The sequence below is a fragment of the Eurosta solidaginis genome, chromosome 5 (assembly GCF_040869045.1).
Source record: "Eurosta solidaginis isolate ZX-2024a chromosome 5, ASM4086904v1, whole genome shotgun sequence".
Taxonomy (NCBI): Eukaryota; Metazoa; Arthropoda; class Insecta; order Diptera; family Tephritidae; genus Eurosta; species Eurosta solidaginis.
The window spans coordinates 222,894,350-222,915,635 of NC_090323.1; the positions used below are offsets into that span (position 1 = coordinate 222,894,350).

General features: G+C 35.4%; 1 protein-coding gene and 1 long non-coding RNA gene across 5 annotated transcripts in view; both read left to right on the forward strand.

Annotated features, from left to right (window-relative positions):
- Positions 1-21,286, forward strand: part of LOC137252581 (uncharacterized) — a 687,899-nt gene that overhangs the window by 179,282 nt on the left and 487,331 nt on the right. The gene's annotated exons all lie outside the window — the stretch shown is intronic.
- Positions 13,291-14,055, forward strand: LOC137252627 (uncharacterized). Its single transcript, XR_010953633.1, has 3 exons — positions 13,291-13,474; positions 13,535-13,613; positions 13,681-14,055. It is a non-coding gene; the product is annotated as an uncharacterized lncRNA (long non-coding RNA).

A 21,286-nucleotide genomic window follows, 5' to 3' on the forward strand; every position in this document is an offset into this window, starting at 1 on the left:
AGTTAGCCGATATCGCGCCATCGATTTTTCGATAGGATTTGGGCTCAAGAATAAAATTTGCACTACGCATACCCAAAAAAATAATTTTCGAGCCTACGAAATTTCATTTTAAAAATTCTTCTAAATCACCATAAAAGAAATTTTTTATTCAAAAAACTGCATTACCATCGTCTTTAGCGCATGAATTCACTTGGGACTTGGCCAATTGACACGAAAAAACATATGTATACATAAAAAATGATTTGGAGCTTTGAAAATTAAAAAAAGATGCATGAAAAATCGAAAAAAGCGATGAAATTTCGCAGGCTGGAAAACTATTTTTTTGGGTATGCGTAGCGCAACTTTTTTTTCTGAACCCAAATCCTATCGAAAAATCGATGGCGTGATACCGGTTAATAAATCGACCAACCCTAATATGCACATTAGACTGGTTATTTTATACTAATAGATCTAAAGGCTAATTTCTGATCAAAACGGAGACGGAGACTGCGAATGCCTTTATGACTGGGATTGCGACTGGGACTGGGGATGGGAATAAGGGATGGAGAAGAATAAAGAGAACTAGAAAGAAAACCAAGGAAAGAGAAATATACTGGAAAGTGATAGAGTTAGAAGAAGAGAGAGAGAAAGGGAAGATATAGAAGAGGGGGGAGATGGATAGGCAGCTAGAAAGAAACGAAGGGATGGAAAAGACGGATAGTGTGAAAGAGACGCAGATTGAGAAGTGAATAAAGAACAGGGGATAGAGGGTAAGCTTGAGTAAAGTCTTGATTTCTTCGAAAGCGGTGCCTCTACATAACGGTAGATGCGCTGTCAAAAATACTGCAATGTAAAAGTAATTATATGGAAACTAAGAAGACGGTGAAATTCACCGTAAGGTAATATAGCGGCAGGGTATAAAATATTACGGCCGTCATGACGGTGGAAACTCGTTCATCACCGTTTTTTGCCACCGCTATTGTCAAACTGGTGAACCATTGTGGATAAAACATGTTTGATATCTTATCCATCAACTGCCTGATAGGATGTTCAAGATGGCTACTTTTTAGCGTTTTGGCAGCGTTTTGACAGAATTTTCAATATGGCGGCGCATAAGGCCGGCTAACTTCAGCGGGTGATGGAAATAGATACAGAATGAGACCATGATAGTCAATAAAAGTCAGGTGATCGGTTATATTTGTAATTTTGACGTCTATGGAGAAGTTATCACACTTGTTTTGTTTTATTCACAGTGCGGTAAAAATTTTGTCAAATAATTGAAAATATAAAAAATTAACATTTTTGAATTGAAATATTTTTTTGTTGTACGCGTGTTTAAATAAAATAGTAAAAAGGCTAAAAAAAAACAACACGTAAAAATGCAGATTAAATTTCGCGTATACTCTGCCGTAACTGTTTGTAGTTTCCAACAAAGCGGTGCCGCTGAAAACGGTGAGTATACCGGCCGCTCTTTAGCGGTCGTAACATAACGGCACCGCTTTTGGAGGAAACCAATCCGTACGAGGTACAAAATTATTGATAGTTATGTAGTTTGAGCAGAGTTATGACAGAAAAACGTCTACAGGGTCTGTTAGTATTTTTATAAACATTATTTCTAAAGGATTACACTATATTTTAGACTACTGTTTTAGATTTGTTCACAATCAATATGTTTTAGTTTTTGGACCTGCGGTGTCGCTTTCACTGGAGCGACCCATAAACTTCTTGCTAGAAAGTTGCTTGGGTGGTACTAAAATTGATATGGATATTTTCCAGTTTAGCAAAATGGATTAATAAAAATTGTTGGTGTGTAAAACCCCGAAGGAAAAAAATTCTGGATTCGTCCTGCGATGAAATTTTCATTTTATATAAAGTTTTTTCTCGCTAATGAGTCGAGGTATTTGCAGAGCGAGTATACATATCGGAAGGTATTGTATTGGCAAGCGCGGAGGTATGGTAACTTTTTTTTACTCAATTACAAAATGTGGCTTGAGTTACCAACCTCTTATATATATATATATTTTTTTTTTTTTTTCAGACATATTTTTCGATGCTAACGAAGTATATTGGTAATAAGTCATCTTTTCTACGCAACTCCTTCACCTTTTTTTAATTTTACACAATTACTAGGAAACCAATGCGAAATATCTATCTAAATATATAAAAAAACACCATATGCAAATTTTTCAACTCATTTTTGAATGCTCCGTGTCACCGATTTGGCCGAAATATGCACCAATTTGTAGGAAATTGAGTTATTCGGTGAATAGGGGGAAATTTTGGTATGAATAAGCGTGACAATAATTATACCTCAATATGAACAATCAACTACCCCTGAGGGTAGTAATAGCTGGGCAATGCATTACACCAACATATGAAAACTCAAATATCTCATAGAGAATTAATACAAGGCAAATGTTACTTGGCAGGCAGATGCTAAAAATCGATTTAATATCATTGGAGAGTAGTCGGAAGAATTGGAAAAGAGGATGTGATACCTTCCATATAAATTTCTATTTCCAAACCACATATCTCCTGAGCCCCTTAAGTTACATTACTAAAACTTGGCACAGCTGCCAACATTGTTAAAGCTAACATTTGTAACCACTGAATCTACATCACTTTTATTCGCTGGATATTGCATATGTGGGAAGTCTTTTGGAAAGTTATTCACCAATTACAAAAAAATTGCATCAATGAAAATTTTGTACAAAAAGCTGAAATACCTAAAAGGAGCCATTGCTCTAAATTTAATTTGGACCTACGCCACATTGACACCGTACTTTACAGAGGAGTAGAAATTACGCTAAAGGGACTGTGGCAGATCTGAAATAAAGATAAATCTGTATGTCCAGAAAGCTCCATGCAAGCTTTAATTTTCATATCTCTTATCGAACAAATTACATTATTCGAAATTTCGACCCTGGATGATGCCAGTTTCTTTTTTTTTTTAATTCTGAATTAGCGATTTTCCTTCCTAAAACATTTTCAACGTCTGAAATCATTTATCGACTTATTGATGAGATACTTTATTTGAACTATATGGATCAGTGTTTATGTATATTGGGTTGGTTTTTATAAGTTCAATAAGTCCATAGTGGACGATATCACATACAAATATTTAATTTTAATTAATTTATTGGCATTGAGAATTAATATTGAGGACAACTCCAGAATCAGTGAAACTACGATTTTCCATATAATTCTCGATACAAAATTTGACCCCTTTTCAACACCCCTTAACTGCCACCAAGAGGGACCAAAATTTATTTATCAAATATCATAAGAAATCAGCTGTTCTTTAATCAATCAAACATCTATAAACTAACATGCGCTTTCGCTGCCATCTGGCGAATGTTAGCAACTGCCGGGAATGCAGTGTTGGTTCTAATCAAATATTCACAATAGTGCCATAGTACAGATAGATTTCTTTGTGTTCTCACAATCGTTTATTTTTAACAAATTATTTTAATACGATATAGCTAAACAAAAGCACTACGACTAATAATGCCCAAAGCTCGCTAATAGCACGAACCTCCATCTTTACAACCAACACTTTATTTATAGATTTGGATTCCAAATAAGAGCGAAAAAGGGGCCTGTACATAAAAACAGCAATTAGAAATAATATATAAGATTTTTGTTTTTGCTATCAACTTTTAGAGGGGTGTGACTAGAAATATCGATTATTTGATTTATAAAGGCCACACTAATAAACATACAAATATGTATAGTATATACTCATTCATTTATGTTTATATGTACGTAGTCATTTGTATGAAATCAAACCGTTATTACAAAAGGATCAGTGTAGCTAAGTATAAGCTTGTGTGCTTTTAAAAGAGACCATAGCAATTTCCTTGAAAGCAACATAAATAGGGGGACTCATGAAAGTATATAAACTTTTAAGGTGTGAAATTATATCCATTTACACACACTGTTATATGAACGCAACTAGTAATTTCCCTGCAAAAATTGTTGGATTACGTGTTCCATTTTCTTCATGTTGGAGTACTCTAACAATACTCCTTTGCAATGCATTTGCGGACCACCATTTGCCGATCATTGCTCGTTTTTTAATGACCGTGATCACGAAACGATGACGATCGAACAGAGTTGCCAAAAGTAAAATATTGCATACAAATAACTGATAATAAAACTTTACTATGGCAACTCTGATAAAATGCAACCGCGCACTGATTTTATGTATACATACTATAGTATAGAGAAATATTTCTTTATTCACGCAAATGTTAAATAACATAAGAATATTCGTAGGAAAAAATAAAAAGTTATATTGCCCCTCTTCACTTACTTTCATTTTAAATTAAATTCCCTCCGATAATTCTTTCCGACACAATTCCTCTTTAGTACTTTGGCATATGATCCTCTGTGGGTGCTACATGGAGTACTACAGTGAAAGTACTTTGGAAAGTACTCTCACGTATGTACTCTATGGAATACTCACAAACAAAGCGATAGTGGGATCACTTACTCCTCTCCTAGGACATCGCAATGTTAATTGGAGCACATTTTTTGTATGAATACAGATTAGTTTTGGAACACTCCTATACTCCCAAAGGAGTATTCCTTACATTATTTATGGAGTAATCGCGTTTCTTGAAGGGTAGTAAATGGTCAGTAAGATTGTTAGCATTAGACGTACATTAAACAATATGTCAATAGGTTTAGTTTAACATTCAGTGATACGTAATCAATTTCAAAGTAAATATACTATAGTAATAGTAATAACGGTTTACGTGTTTACACAAATCTGAAACACTAATTTATATATCATGCAAAAAAACCGGAAAAGACCAAAAAGTAAATAAGAAGTTGATAATAAGCATTTGGAGAGTCTGCTACCTCCGACAAAGAAATACAGTCGGAAATACAGAGAGCATAAGAAAGCCATCAGTCTACCGAACGCATTAAGAATTGTCTAGCGCTGACCGCTATTTAATTTCCGTTCATTTACTTCATTTGTCGTGTCACCACCTCATGATCCATATACACTGAGTCGATTGTTAGGCTTCGACCGCTTCGTGACTCCACCCTCACCATTGCATCGTCTTAGGAAGTGAAAATTTCCGAATGTTGCTGATTAATACGCGCCACCCTTATCACTAGAGCGGGAACGCTCTTGCTTTCTGCTAGGAGTTGACGAGGCCGCATCCCTCTCCGGATCTAGCAAGTTGAGCTCATCCAAGAGCTTGTTGGCCTCGTTTATCCCCACAAGGCTGTTACCTGGTGCTGCCGGTTGCTGGGAGTACTTTTCGTTTGGCCTCTGTCGAACCTCAATCTATTTCCTTTTTGCTTAAGTACCTCCACGGACTCGTGGCAAATCAGAAACAGCACTGGCTGGCTGTTTTGCTGCTTCCTCTCCACTTTTAAAATAGCCCAGTCGTCCATCGGGCCACCCGCATTCTGCATTATTAAGCATTGGAGGAGTCCTGGCTCATAAATTTTCATTATGAGCAACGAAATGCGCGCCCTATGTCTCCTGGAAAACTAGGAAGCTGGGGTTTTTTTTTTAATAAAGAGCATGAAATTCATTTCTAACCTTAGCAGCGGCCAAGAAACTTAATCTGCTCCAAGCATTATTTAATGACTCCGTGGAAAGAATAAAGGTATGGCTGATGAACATAGGACTGGAGATGGCTAGCAATAAGACAAAATGTTTTGTGGATGTGTTAGTCCTAACCATAGGAGATTGCCAGATAAATTCAAAGCCTTTCTTGAAATATCTAAGAGTAAACATTGACTCAAAACTAACTTTTAAGGAGCATTTCAGGGCAGTGGGGGCGAAAGTTTCTAGTGCTAGTGGAGCCCTAACGCGAATAATGCCCATCATAGGTGGCCCAGGCGAAGCTACCCGTCACCGATTATCCAACTTAACCAGCTCGATAATATTTTATGCAGCACCAATATGGCACGGATCGAAAATTTTCCACCAAAAAATATACTAGCAACCTACCGGATTACTGCTATAAGAAAACCATGTGCTTATCGTACGGTGTCCGAAGACGCGATCCATGTTTTATCCAGGAAAATCCCAGTAGATCTACCCTCAGGTAAAATGGCCGATCTGTATGGCATTGGAATCAGCTGACCATCTAAAGATGCTAAGGAAAGCGCAAGGTCTCGAACAAAAATAGGTGGCAAAAACGGTAGGGAGAATCGATAAAAGGGCGCTGGACTTTCATGCTAGCTATGAATATAGTGGAATGGTACGAGGGAAAACACGACGAAATAAATTACTACATCACACAAATATTGAGCAGGCATGGCGGTTTCAAGGAATATCTACATAAGCGTGGGATAGAGGAAAACCCTTTGTGGGGATCCAAACTGTGCCTTCGAATTGGAAAGCACAGAACATGTAATGTTTCACTGCCCTTATTTTCATGGCGAAAGACTCTATGTACACAGAGTTTTTGGAGAGGAGCCTTCCATTAGGAATTTAGTTCCCCTAATGTACAGGCAAATAGATTGTTGGGCTGCTGTGAACAAGATGGCCTTTATAGTTATGATGCAATTGATACATGCTGACATTATGACTAAAGGCGATCCCACGGGGTGCGGACACATGAACAGGATTAGCCTGATTTCACTTGAGGGTGCTAAGTCTAATAAAAAAAACACTAGCAGACCTATAGATTTAACGTTAGTTAAAGAGGAAACACATCTAATTAATAAGTAGTAGCGCGATGACAAATGCGATACTTTGACGGCGGCATGTACGTTCCAATATAAAATTATAAGGAAATTAACTTATGGATTTAATATTGAAATGCACTTCTGAACCAATTTAATCTTGCAATTTTCGAGTGATGTTTTTGTTGACACTCCTAAGGCTAGTAAAATATACCCGATCGCGCTGCAGGGTAGTAACTTGTTACTTATAAACATTACAATGTATATATTATGTATTGTAAACTTATGTATGTATGTTTGTCCTTTCGTTAAAAATAAATAACGTAAAAATAGGTAAAAACAAGTAAAAACAGGTAAGTAAGGCTAAGTTCGGGTGTAACCGAACATTACATAATCAGCTGAGAGCTTTGTTTACAAAATAAGGCAAAATCAACATTTAGCAGGGTAACCCTGGAATGTGTTTGTATGACATGGGTTTCAAGTAGAAGGTATTAAAGAGTATTTTAAAAGGGAGTATGCCATAGTTCTATATTTGGACGCCATTTCGGGATATCGCCATAAAAGTGGACAAAGGGTGACCCTAGTATGTGTTGTACGATATGTATATCAAATGAAAGGTTAATGAATATTTTAAAAGGCCCACTAGTTCTATGGGTGGACGCCTTTTCGAGATATCGCCATAAAGATGAACCATGGGTGACTCTATAATGTGTTTGTATGATATGGGTATCAAATTAAAGGTATTAATGAGGGTTTTAAGAGGGAGTGGTCCTCAGTTGTATATGTGAGGGCGTTTTCGAGATATCGACCAAAATGTGGAACAGGGTGACCCAGAACATCGTCTGTCGGGTATCGCTAATTTATTTATATACGTAATGCCACGAGTGGTATTCCTGCCAAGATTCCAAGGGCTTTTGATTTCGCCCTGCAGAACTTTTTCATTTTCTTCTACTTAATGTGGTTGGTGTCACACCCATTTTACGAGGTTTTTTCTAAAGTAGGTAATTTAGTGAGACTTGCTCTATTGCTTTTACACAATGGTTTTGTTTTTGATATTAGAGAAAAATTGTGGGATATACAAACGGCGATGATTACTAGGACATGTTTCTGAATTTCACTTCTTCATCAGCTAGCTTTTCGGGAGCTGATCATTGAACTCGAATCTCCAACATTCATGCCAGTGCAAATGCAGAGCCTTTAGCTATTCACCATATGAATGTCCCGCTGCTCACCTTACAATTGGTCTCTTAGTGTTGCCTTTTGTTGTAATTCATTTTATTCACCATGTAGGTAGATATAATTCTATATTCTGTTTTAACCTAATGGTGTTGTATTTTTCAGGTGCGCTTTTAAAAGCTTATAAACATTCATTTTTCTAAAGTTATATTTTAATTCAAAAAACCAACCCAATCACCATGTTTCATCCGTTTTCTCGTATTTGGTATAGAATTATGGTATTTTTTTCATTTTTCGAAATTTTCGATATCGAAAAAGTGGGCGTGGTCATAGTCGGATTTCGGCCATTTTTTATACCAAGATAGGGTGAGTTCAGATAAGTACGTGACCTAAGTTTAGTAAAGATATATCGGTTTTTGCTCAAGTTATCGTGTTAACGGCCGAACGGAAGGACAGACGGTCGGTCGACTGTGTATAACAACTTGGCGTGGCTTCAACCGATTTCGCCCATTTTCACAGAAAACAATTGTCGTTATAGAATCTATGCCCCTACCAAATTTCACAAGGATTGATAAATTTTTGTTCGACTTATAGCATTAAAAGTATTCTAGAAAAATTTAACTAAAAAGGGCGGAGCCACGCCTATTTTGAAATTTTCTTTTATTTTTGTATTTTGTTGCACCATATTATTACTGGAGTTGAATGTTGACATAATTTACTTATATACTGTAAAGATATTAAATTTTTTGTTAAAATTAGACTTTTAAAAAGTGGGCGTGGTCGTCATCCGATTTTGTTAATTTTTATTTAGCTCACATATAGGAATAGGAGTAACTCTCTTGCCAAATTTCATCAAAATATCTTCAACGACTGTGAAATTACAGCTTGCAAAACTTTTAAATTACCTTCTTTTAAAAGTGGGCGGTGTCACGCCCATTGTCCAAAATTTAACAATTTTCTAGTTTGCGTCATAAGGTCAACGCACCTACCAAGTTTCATCGCTCTATCCGTCTTTGGCAATGAATCATCGCACTTTTTCGGTTTTTCGAAATTTTCGATATCGAAAAAGTGGGCGCGGTTGTAGTCCGATTTCGTTCATTTTAAATAGCGATCTCAGATGAGCGCCCAGGAACTTACGTACCAAATTTCATCAAGATACCTCAAAAGTTACTAAAGTGGTGTTTACGGACGGACGGACATGGCTAAATAAATTTCTTTTTCGACCAGATCATTTTGATTTATAGAAGTCTATATCTATCTCGATTAGTTTATGCCGTTACGGATTACCGTTATGCGAACAAAGTTAATATACTTTGTGAGCTCTGCTCAGCTGAGTATATTCAACAAAAGGCCAAAGGAAATAGTCACAAACCATTCATATGTAATGAAAAGTTATCATGAACTTTTTGTAAGATAACAAAATTCCTTAACTATCATATCCACAAATATGTATGAATACTTGACTGCTGCATATAGGCATATATGTATATTTGAATTTTATAAAGTCTCGTGATCCCTTTTTCACACTGAACAGCTCAAACAGCATTGCTAGTATAATAACTTCAACCCTTTGACCAAGAGCAAAGAAAAAAGAAATTTAACCGATTTCAGAAAATGCTATTCAAAACACACACAAACCAAAAAAGGATAATAATAACAATAATAAATGATACAAAACTATGAAAGGCAGCAAAGGGTAAAATCATCGGACAAAAAGATGAATAATAAAAAAATGAAGCTAAAGTAAATAAAAAGCTTTAGTTGTACAATCACTTAAGCAAAAGTTTGTAAGAATGTTATCTTGAGCAAGGCGAAGGCATAGAAAGGGAAAACCAATAAAAAGGACTCGCTCGTAAAAACTATGTAGAAGTAAACTGAAAATGACCAATACCCAAAGAAAAAATTAGAGACAAAAAATAATAAACATACAAACACATCTACATGTAACATTTACTAAAAGCTAATACTGACATCAAATATCATATCTGTAGCTATGTTTTGAAGTTCTCTTATCTACTTTGATATTGCAATGTTGAGTCTGAAATGATTAGTGTGAATAGCTAAAGGGGTTTTATTGTCATCTAGTATGTCTACTCAAACACATTCACAACGGCTGCTGTCCCTTCTGAATATGAGTATATTTGCAACTTGACCTAGACGAAGAGCAAATGTGTACATATATATTTATGTGAATCAACATATTGGCTTATACAAATTGATACAATTTTTGTTTTATTTTTATCAGATAAATATATACAAATAGATATATAGCATGTGCGCGTGTATATTAAAGGTGCTATTAGCTTTCTTCTGTGTGTTACTGCAAACCGCACATAAATTTTCTTAACATATATCACAATGTTAAAATAAAATATTTGAAGTTCTCGCCATAAGATTTACTTTTTATGCTCATCACATCTAGTTCATAATTCATTAAAATATTTAATGAATAGCCTCCAAATAAGGCCAGATTTTGTTACAAAAATGATATGCGGTTTTGCATTTTCATCGATGATATGTATATTTATATATGGTACAAAATCATCGAGGTGGAGAATTTAGATGGTCAGCAGTTTTCTTTCTATTGTTCCAGAACATTTTAAGTTTGATATTGGTTTTGGAATAACCTAACTGGTATTCAGCAAAGAAATTAGGGATTTATGGGGCTTCTGCAATTCAATTGTCAACCTCAACTATGCGAGGGGAATCCTGTTAGAAATATGAATGTATCAGGCAGGTGAGGCTCTAGCAACCACAAGTTCCTCATGGAATAAGGGGTATGAGAGTGGAATGGCCAAGAATGTTTCATGTGCTCATATTTATCGTTCCTGAGATGAACGCGCTAGTACCTCAATTAAGGTTGTTACCGAAACGTACCGGATCTATATCCATCAAAGGAACATCAACACCGATCACACTCCCCAAAACTTTCGTGGGGTGTCTTTTTCGTTAATACAACAACTACAGCAACACATTTAAAATTGTATTTAATTTATTTTTTATACAAAATTTATCCCAAGCAAAGTGCTTGAAAAGTTTTTTCGGGAACGCACCACAAACTCATAAATTGAACTTCTAGTGAAAATAACGTCAGAATTAAGTTATAGGTAGTATCTATATGCTAAGCTGTCCTTACTAACATCGTTCATATACGCTACAACCGTTACGTAATTACAAGCCATAGTAGTGCTGCAATCCACAGTAGTGGGGAAGGCACATCACCCTGAGCTGTTCTTCTCTCGTTTCGAGCCCTTGTCACCGTTTTATATTCTCCAGCATTAATTGTGTCCAATCACATATGTGGTTATCTACTGCGATCTCTTGGAGGGTTTTGATTATAGCATTGGATTCTATATTATTGAATGCACCCTCTATGTGTAGGAAGGCAACTAGGGTAAAATATTTCTAGTGGAGTGATTTTTCAACATCAAGAAAGAGCTCCTGGAGGGCGGTTTCTGTTGAGCTGATCTTTATGTAAGCATGATGTGACTGTGAAAGGTATGCCCTTTTGTTGTTGACAGCTAATGCCCAGAAGCCTCTCTAGAACCTTAAGCAAAAAGGATGCGCTCCTCATTGTGCTGTAGTCTTTGGCATTTTTGTGCGTTATAAATGGACTGAGATATTAAAATTTTACCAGAATAATATTAAAACAATTAAAGTTTTATCAAGAGGACTTGAAAGTATTTATATGGCCCTTTTTTAACGATTTAGTGTTAAGTGACTTGTGTGTCCAGAGCATGAAAACCCTTTTTCACACGTAACTCATGATTGTGCGGTTGTATGGAGTCATTCCCAGATCTACAAGATTTAGTTAAACAAGTAAAGGTGTCTAAGTTCGGGTGTAACGTAACTTTATATACTCAGCGTGAGCTTCAATTACACATTTCATTTCAGATAAATTACTTTTCTACATAACACGTCGCACCGCCCGTTTAAAAAAAACATGCCTCCCATTTCCTCTAACAATAAAACTTGATAAGTGAAATACCATTGTTACAAAACTATTTTTGCTAAGTTATAGCTTTTTATTCTAGTCTACTACCCTTTTAAACTTGTTTTATATCGAAGCCGCCGTGGTCTTTAACCGATTCCCTAGATTTTTCCTAAAAATATTTTCTGCTGTAGGTAAAATTTGTGTACCCAATTTTATTACGATCCGTTAATTTTTCTTCGAGTTATAGCTCCCGAAACATAGAAAATTGCTCAGTCATAAAAGGGGCGATGCCGCAACCATTTTTTAAAATTTGAAGTTTTTCCTATTTATTGTTATAAATCTATTTGGTAACTGAAATACCATGGATATAAAGTTTTTTTTTGTAAAAATATAGCTTATTTTGTTCGTCCACGACCCTTTTAAAAATCTTTTATATTAAAGTGGGCGTGGCCATTAACGGATTTCGTTAATTTTTTCAAAGCATTCCTTATATAAAGACAACCTCTCTGCCGAATTTTGTTACGATAGGTTTAACGATTTTTGATTTATGATTAATAATATTTTTAAAATTGATTTTATCACAAGTGGGCGGTGCCACTTCCATTGGGTTATTTGTGTTTTCCAAAATGTTATATAAACCAATTTCGCTCATTTTCAATACAAATCTATTCCGGGTCCAGATAAGCTCGTGTACCAAATTTGGTGAAGATTTATTTATTAATTTATTTCTTACAGCTTATACCAAGCCTAGCTTATATCTATATATTGCAGTTAATATATAATCTAATTAAAATAGTTTATATGGGCAAATCTCAAAAACTTTTACTTTTTTGGATATTCGGGTTTTACCATGGTACAATTACCAGGTAGAAGCATTAGCGAAAATGCGACCCTCCCGTGTATTTTGTTGTTGCCGATTGTACATAAACTGTCAATCGTTCTTTCAGTTTCTTCTGTCAAAAGTTATGGAAGAAGAAAAATGTCATATGTAATTTTCGTCAACAAAGCCAAAACAAAAAAACAAAAAAGTTGGTTTGCTGATGAAGGAAGGAGGAAAAAGGCATTTTTAATGGAAAATAAAGGTAATTAGCTGATTTTTAAATGATATATATTTAATTTATTGTTATTATTTATTTACATATAGCAGCTGAATCACTTCTTCAACGTTTCCAGGGCATCAACTCTTGGTAATTCTATACGACAGCATGACACTGATAATATGCGTCCATAAATATCGAGAGAGGTGTTAAAAGACGCGCATTGACCTCGACAACAATAATCAGAAGGCGGAGGTAAATTATTTTGTGTTGGACAAGAGATATTTGCAAAAGAAGTTGAAAATTTTCAATTGAAAATTTTCATGTGCGCGCTGTAATGTTGATAAAATTGTACCCACAAAAAAAATTGTGGACACAAGTGTTTTGCGCAGATATAGTTTTGGTCTCCAAACCGGTGTTGGACCCACCCAGATTAATTTTTTATAAGCGCGGGCGAAGGCCGCCAGTGGAAAAATACTATGGATCCCACCCCGGTCTCGAAGCACTCCGGGGTCATTTTTCGGTTTTTTGGGAATATCTTTTGAACGAGCTAAAATTGTGCTGCATGTTATCTTGCACTCAAAGAAATGGAATATGATAAGAAATTTATAGATTTTCTGTCGAAACGTTTATATGATCGCATCACTTCAAGATTATCACATGGTATATGTAATGATGATCCAGAGCAAAGGTATAGTGGTTTATTAAATTTACCATTACTTATGGCCTTAAAAGATGTAGCGTTGTCTAGTGCCTCAGTATATACTTCTGCATCACTGGATCCTACGTGCGATTGGAACTGATGAGGATTTGGTACATAGTTCAATATGGTATACGAGTTTACCGTACTGAATTGTTTAGTTAATTTGAAAGTAATTTATTGTTAAATTTTTATAGGTTTGATATTGGTCGTTTTACCACGACTGAAGAGGTTGATTATATTACAGATACATGCATGAAACATGTCGAACGTTTACGTAAAATGTCTGCATTATGGGAGATGGTGCTAGAACCAATTGATTTGAAAAATATCCAATGGTCGCAATATTAATTTTGTTTATGATATATAAAAAAGGGACCGTTTTGTATTGTATGCATCTTTTAATGTATGTATTTATATTCCAAAGCAGTTTAATGTAAAGTGAGATACAAATATAGTTCCTACTTTATCTGCCTAAGGTCGTTATTTTGTAGTATTAAAATTATATTGGGAAATGCTATTGCTATTGCTAAATATTTTTTGTAGTGGACCTTATTTTCAATACATGTATATATGAGTGCTAACGTTACTGTCTTCAAAAGATGTTGACAACTTAGGATGAGATTGTATATAAAATGCTGAGTTAGTAGTATGTTCATGAATAATTACTGATTTATTTTAAAATTTCATGTATTTTGTAAAGTAAAAATTAAGCAATTTAGTAACCTAATAAATATCGAAGATACATATATACATAATAACGTTTAACGTTGGAAACTCGTCGTGTAGGTATTTGAGGTGCATATTTCTTTGAAGGATATGGTGCTTCAGGTCTTGAGATGTAATCTTTTTTTAATTAAAAAAAGCACGGGTGTGTTGAAAACTTCAAATTGAGTCGCTGTGCCACAGAACTTTCGGGTTCAGCGCCATTGCATGGTTGTTTTGATCCAATTTTTCTTTTGACTCCTCTGTTCGGAATCGATTTTGCTCTCGGTTTAATTTTTGGATACTAGTTCGGTTGTAGTACTGACTTCAGTTACAGTTCCGAGGTTTCCTTCTGGCTCTAGCCAGGAGGCTTTTGTAGCAATTTCGGCTTTAGGCTGGATCTGGTATCGGTACCTGCTACGGCAAAACTTCGGCTTGGAATATTTCCGCTTTCAACTCCAGTATCGGTTATACTCCAGTTTTTTTCTTGTCATCATATGGATGATATAAATAATCCAAAAGTAAATCTATAGCATGTCAAACATAATTTTCTGATAAGGGCCGCTTTTCGTAGGTATAATAGTTTAGCATTTTTTTTCTCTTTGTTGACTAGAGGTGGCCCTGATAAGGGCCGTTTTGCGTATACTTGTATAGTATATTTTCGCTCTTTGTAAACTAATGGTGGCCCTGGAACTAGGGGAGGTTACTGCGTCTGGGTTTCACGACTTATTCGTGGTACATCATGCATATCCGTTTGTGTGCTGCAGCTGTTCCGTGCGAAGTATTGACCTTTCGCTCCAACGGTGTCACTTAGAAAAAAACGAACATTTAGAAGGGACTTTATTACTTATCCTTCGTCCTTCCTTCACGTTGTAGCGGCGAAAGTATTGCCCGATATTTTGGTAGAAAACTGTAGGAATTACCGTTGGGGATGATGAGACAACTTTCCTTTTTTACAAACTCTTGATTAGCACTGCTAAGTCATACATAAAACTATATTATATTTTTTATCTTACAACATTCGGGAAACAATATTTACATCAAAGACGGTAAATATAGCGATGGAGTGGAGTTGGACATCAAATTTACTCTCTGAGCTCCCACAAAAAGGTCACAGGCCTGAAAATGCAGCGAAAAAATTAAGCCATTTTAGGGAAGCTAACGCCACAAGCTTTTTCCCAATTTTTCCTATTCCTTGATCTTGCGGGGTAATTCTTTACTTTAGCTCACAACTGCAAAAACTCGTGCAAAAATATCGGGAGAGGTGTCAAAAAAATGCGTTTTGGACTCGGGACGAGGAATCCTGTCAAAAAATATTCCCAAAAAACTGAAAAATGGCACCGGAGCGCTCCGAAACCGGGGGTGGATTCCATAGTATTTTTGCGCAGGTAATAGTCTTGTTGAGGGGTCGACTGCTAATACGCTACCAAAAAATATCAAGAGAGGTGTCAAACGACGCGTCTTGACATCAGCATTAGTAATCCGAAGGCGGAAAATAAAAATTTTAATTCGTTCAAAAGATATTAACGAAAACCCGAAAAAAGACCTGCGGGTACCTTCGAAACCGGGGGTGGGATCCATGGTAATTTTTCGCAGAACACGTTTCTGGCCAGAAAAAAGTACAAGGACATTTAGTTTGACCTTTTAACTATCCGATCTGATAATTTTTAAAATCAAGAAAGTTGATAGTAAGTTTTTTCAGAACTTCGAAACGTAAAAACGTCGATTTTTGCACTTTTTCAAGCGATACCCTTAATTTTTTTTTTTTGAATTTTTTCGATAAAATTTTGAGGAATCGCTGAAATGCTATGGAATTTAAACTGAATGTTGCTTTTGAGACGGAGATTCTAAAAGAATGAGCAAAATTAATGTGCCCCTCTAATATTCAAAACTATCGTAAATCAAAGTAGCGATACTTTTTTTTTGTCATTTTTAATATTGACAGTTTTTTGCTTATAGCTTTTTGAGGCAACTGAGTATTGAAATTTGGATTATGTACGCTAATAGCCTATCAGGGACCTAAAATACCTCTCTTCAAATTCGATGTGCCCCTTTCAATTTTGAAGGTAGAGGCAGAAAAGTGGAAGCACTTGGTTGCGTAAATTTTTTTCAGGAGCATGTTTTTTCGTGGGTACAGCTACAATTTTACTTTTATCACTTCATACCCGTTTGTTAATTTTTTCTCTACACCACAGTAGTATACCATCAATTGCCTCATCTTGGAATATTCACGCAAGGAAAGTGTTTGTACATGGGGCAAATATACCAAATTTCCAACAAAAATTGGCAATCGTCAAAAAGAAAAAAATTATATTTTTTTTTTAAACCAGGTTTTAATTTAAAAGTAAATGAAAAGAAACACAACCTTGGTATAAAAATTAAAAAAAAAAAAATAAAAATTTTCTACACTTTTTGACGATTGCCAATTTTTGACGAAAATTTCGTATATTTGCCCCATGTACAAACATCAATAACTTTCCTTGCGTGAATATTCGAAGATGAGGCAATTGATGGTATACTACTGTAGTGTAGAAAAAAAATTAATAAACGGGTATGAAATATTTGACGGTTACCCGGTTTCATATTTTTGACGATATCTCTAAAATCGGGTTTCGGGTATCAAACAAATTTTACCTAAATATACCCCACATAGATATGTACATCCTGATAAAATTTCAACACAATCGGTTAAGAAGTGTTTAAATAAGTAAAAAAAATTTAGGTTTTCCGGGTTTATATTTTTATCAATATCTACAAAACCGGATCTCGGGTATGAAAACTTTTTACATAGCTAACAGCTGCATATATCTCCATATTTTGTTAAAATTTCGACATAATCGGTACAGAAGTGTTGAAATAAATGTATATTTAACATTGCGACCTCAATTTATATATATTTTGCTCGATCTTTTGACTATATCTTTTTGAGACATTATGTAAGACGAGTAACGGCAATGCACTATAGCTCCAATTTACCCCTCAAAGTTCCTAACAAAAAAATATTTGCGTGATACCAAGTTTCAAAAAAAAATTTGTTTCTCCAAAAAAACCAAAGTTTGGCGGATTTCCCCATATATGTACATCTATTGACTGCCCAAATGGAGTGAGAGATGGATAAAAGACGAATGACACCAACGCAAGGATTTTGCCAGTTGTATCTGACGCTGTTAACGTATTTAAAGCGCGAAGGCAACATCTGAACGACGATGAACTTATTAGGTTCAGTGAAGCGTTACAGTATGAGTTTCGGCTACTATTTGCGTACGTGGGAAAGCTTCCTAGTGTCAGCTTAGAGTAATCGGGATGTATGCAATGCTATTGATGATTCGAATGTTTGCAAATCTTGCACTAGAATGGCAGTGTTCTACACCAATTTTAAAATTTGCGTTTAAATTCCATTAAAAAAAAAAAAAAAAATAAATGTAAGGCGCGATAACCTCCGAAGAGATCTAAGGCCGAGCTTCTCTTCCAATTTGCGTCGTGCTCCTCTTGATTTTTCCCTACAAATTGGCCGGACGGGACCTACATGTTTTATGCCGACTCCGAACGGCATCTGCAAGGCAGATGAGTTTTCACTGAGAGTTTTCATGGCAGAAATACAATCGGAGCGCTTGCCAGACACTGCCGAGGGGCGACCCCGCTTAGAAAAAATTTCTTCTAATTGAAAAATCTTATTTCTAAAATTTTGATGTTGCTTTGCCCGGGAGTTGAACCCAGGGCATACGGTGTTATTAAATTTAACATCATTTGGTAATTCATTGTAGCATCTTAACCCTTTATAGTACAAATTGCATTTGCCTGCTTCTGTTCTATAAGCAGGTAGAGTAAAATCATTTCTTCTTCTTGTATTTACGGAATGAACATTTATTACATATTTTATGTTACTTTTCAAATAATCAGGCAATTTGCCTTCTATTATGTTTCTAATAAACTTCATTGTATGATAAAACAGTACCTGTTCGATGCTTAGCAAATTTAGAGTGGCGAGCATATCTCTGATAGTTGTGTCAGAATAAATCGCATAGCTCCGGTCTGTTGCTTTTGCAATTTGTCAGTTTGATTATCTCTCATAATGAAGAATAATGTTGGACAATATATGAAGTGAGGTTCGATTATCGATCTGTAAACCATTACCTTGTGCCGTCTCCTTAAGTACTGCAGGTTCTTTGTATGAAATATATCTTTTTGGCTATTTTCCCAACCGTGTAATCGATGTGATATCTCAATATTTACTCAAGTTATCGTGTTGACGGACTGACGGACGGACGGGTGGAGAGACGGACGGAATTTTTTTTTATACTAATGATTTTGATATATGGAAGTCTATATCTATCTCGATTCCTTGATACCTGTACAACCAACCGTTATGCAAAGCACGCTGAGTATAAAAATGACAACGCCTTTTAGTTGGTGTTACACAATATTAGTTATAGGCATAAAAGAGCCTGTGTTAACTCCAAAAAATATACGGGGACTTATTTCGAGCTATTCATGCTTTAAATTACCGCATCTATGTTGTTGCGCAGAATAATATAGAAAATATGACGTTTATTCTAACTAATGTGCGAAGATATTTTTATTTATTTTCACTATCCATAAATTGAGTAAGTACAAAAGCTCGAAATATAGAATTTTAATTAAGTTTAGTTTTAAATACTTTTATTACGCATGAGCTTCGTGAAAAGTTTGTTATTTTTGTTAACAATTTTTGTTTGATTATAATGCATGATATAGTACTTTTAACGCATATATATTCAAAAAAAGCATGTGTTAACATATGTATTTAAATGTATACGTAATCTGCAATGTGAAAAAGCTAACAAACACATATGGGACTTTCCCGCATAACGGACATATATTAATAAAAATTTTATTTACCACAAAATTGATAACGACCGTAGTAATTAGTTTTATTCAATTATCATGAGGGGGCATAGCTTGATAAAGGCAATTCTATTATATTACCAACTACATTCCTTAAAAAATAAATAAATGTAAGGCGCGATAACCTCCGAAGTGATTTTAGGCCGAGTATCTCTCTTCCAGCTTGCGTCGTTCTCCTTTTAATTTTTTCTAAAAACTGGCCGCACGGGACATACTTCTTTTATGCCGACCCCGAACGACATCTGCAAGCAGATAAATTTTCACTGAGAAGCGTTTCATGGCAGAAATACACTCGTAGTGAAATAGAAAAATTTTCTTTTAATTGAAGAAACTTGTTTCTAAAAAAATAAAGACCAAGGGTCTTCGGTGTGTTAGGCGGAGCACGCTACAATCACACCGCGGCGGCCGCCATTCTGATAAACCAAGATGTTTTTATCTCCTTGCTTATTGGAATATTTTCTAATAAAGGAGAAAAGTGTATAAAAACTTTTTTAAAATTTAATTATTATTATAGGCCTTTAGCTCGAAATTGAACCCGGAAAAAAATAATATTGCGTAACTGATACGGGCGTGGATTTCTAGTCGAAGTGCGCAACTTAACTGTCTTAGACTAACAAAGTTGCTTCTATCATTAAAAGGACAGGACTGTAGACTCATGACAGGTATTATGACTGGACACTGCCTTCTGGCGCCACATCCATTTAAATTAATTGGTCAGTGATAGCAGATGTAAGAAATGCGGTTTAATGTAGGAAACGATCGAGCATGTTTTATGCTCGTGCCCTGCGCATGCAGGCTAAGACTTCAACTATAGGAGTGATACAGCTGTCAAATATAGAAGCAAATTCGAAATTCTTCATCAGCCGAAAGTTACTACTATCCATGGAATGCGCGAAAAATATACATATTTTTGTTAAACTATAAAGTGTTTTAAAAAATAAATGCAAAAATACATTGTGTAAACTAAACCGGCTAAACCCTAAAACAAAGCTGTTTCTGTTATGCAATAGTGTACAATTTTTAGCCAAGTGTGTATTCGCCCGTTAAAATGAAAATTTTGTTTTTTATTAAATACAGTAGCGAGTACGAAAATAGCAGTGGCAAATTTTTAAGAATTCTGACAATTAAATTCTTTTAAGTTTTGGTCGTTCGCAGGGCGACTAGTTTTTAGTTGTTATTTTATTTATTTTTTAAACAGCGACGCAAACTAATTTTTATACCCAGCTGTACTTGTACAAAGGGTATTATAACTTTGATTGGATAACGGTTGCTTGTACAGGTATAAAGGAATCGAGATAGGTATACACTTCCATATATCAAAATCTTCAGTATCGAAAAAAAATTTGATTGAGCCATGTCCGTCCGTCCGTGCGCCCGTCCGTATGTCCGTCTGTCCGCTAACATGATAACTTGAGTAAATATTGAGATATCTTCACCAAATTTGGTACACGATAGGTTTGCCTTTACTATAAGAAATGCTTTTAAGAAAAATTAACGAAATCGGTTACGGACCACACTCACTTTTATATAAAAGATTTTTAAAAGGGTTGTGTCGTCGTATTTCATTTCCCAAGTGGATTTATAACAATAAATAGGAAAAACTTCAAATTTAAAAAATGGGCGTGGCACCGCCCCTTTTATGACTAAGTAATTTTCTATGTTTCGGCAGCCATAACTCGAAGAAAAATTAGTTCAGAATAGAACCATATGTATATGTACTATTGCGCAGCCTAATAACACTATTAAGCACACAAAACAAACAACAACAGCATTTCATGTGTACAGCTGGGTATGTAATGTTCGGCTTCACCCGAACTTATACTTCCTTACTTGTTGTTCTTGTAATGCGTTTAATTGGGCGCAAGCACTTGTGGCTCTGAAGGAAACGTTTCCTGGGTTTCTGTTCACCTTATATGTTTTCCTTGGCGGCGAGCACTTGGGCCCTAACTTTCATGTTTAGCCACCTCATACTGGTGTGAAAAGCTATGATTTGGGATAATACACTTAAATTATGTTTGTAGAATATTTCACTAACCAGTTAAGAATCACAAGCGTAGTCAATGGCTTATGGAAGAAACGAAAGTTAAATATTCACAGTTTCAGTACTTTAAACAGAAAAGTACGACCCAAAATATCTAGGAATTATATTACATAGTAAGTTGTCGTGGAAGCTTCATGTATAAGAGAGCGCAAAGAAAGCCTTCGGGGCACTAT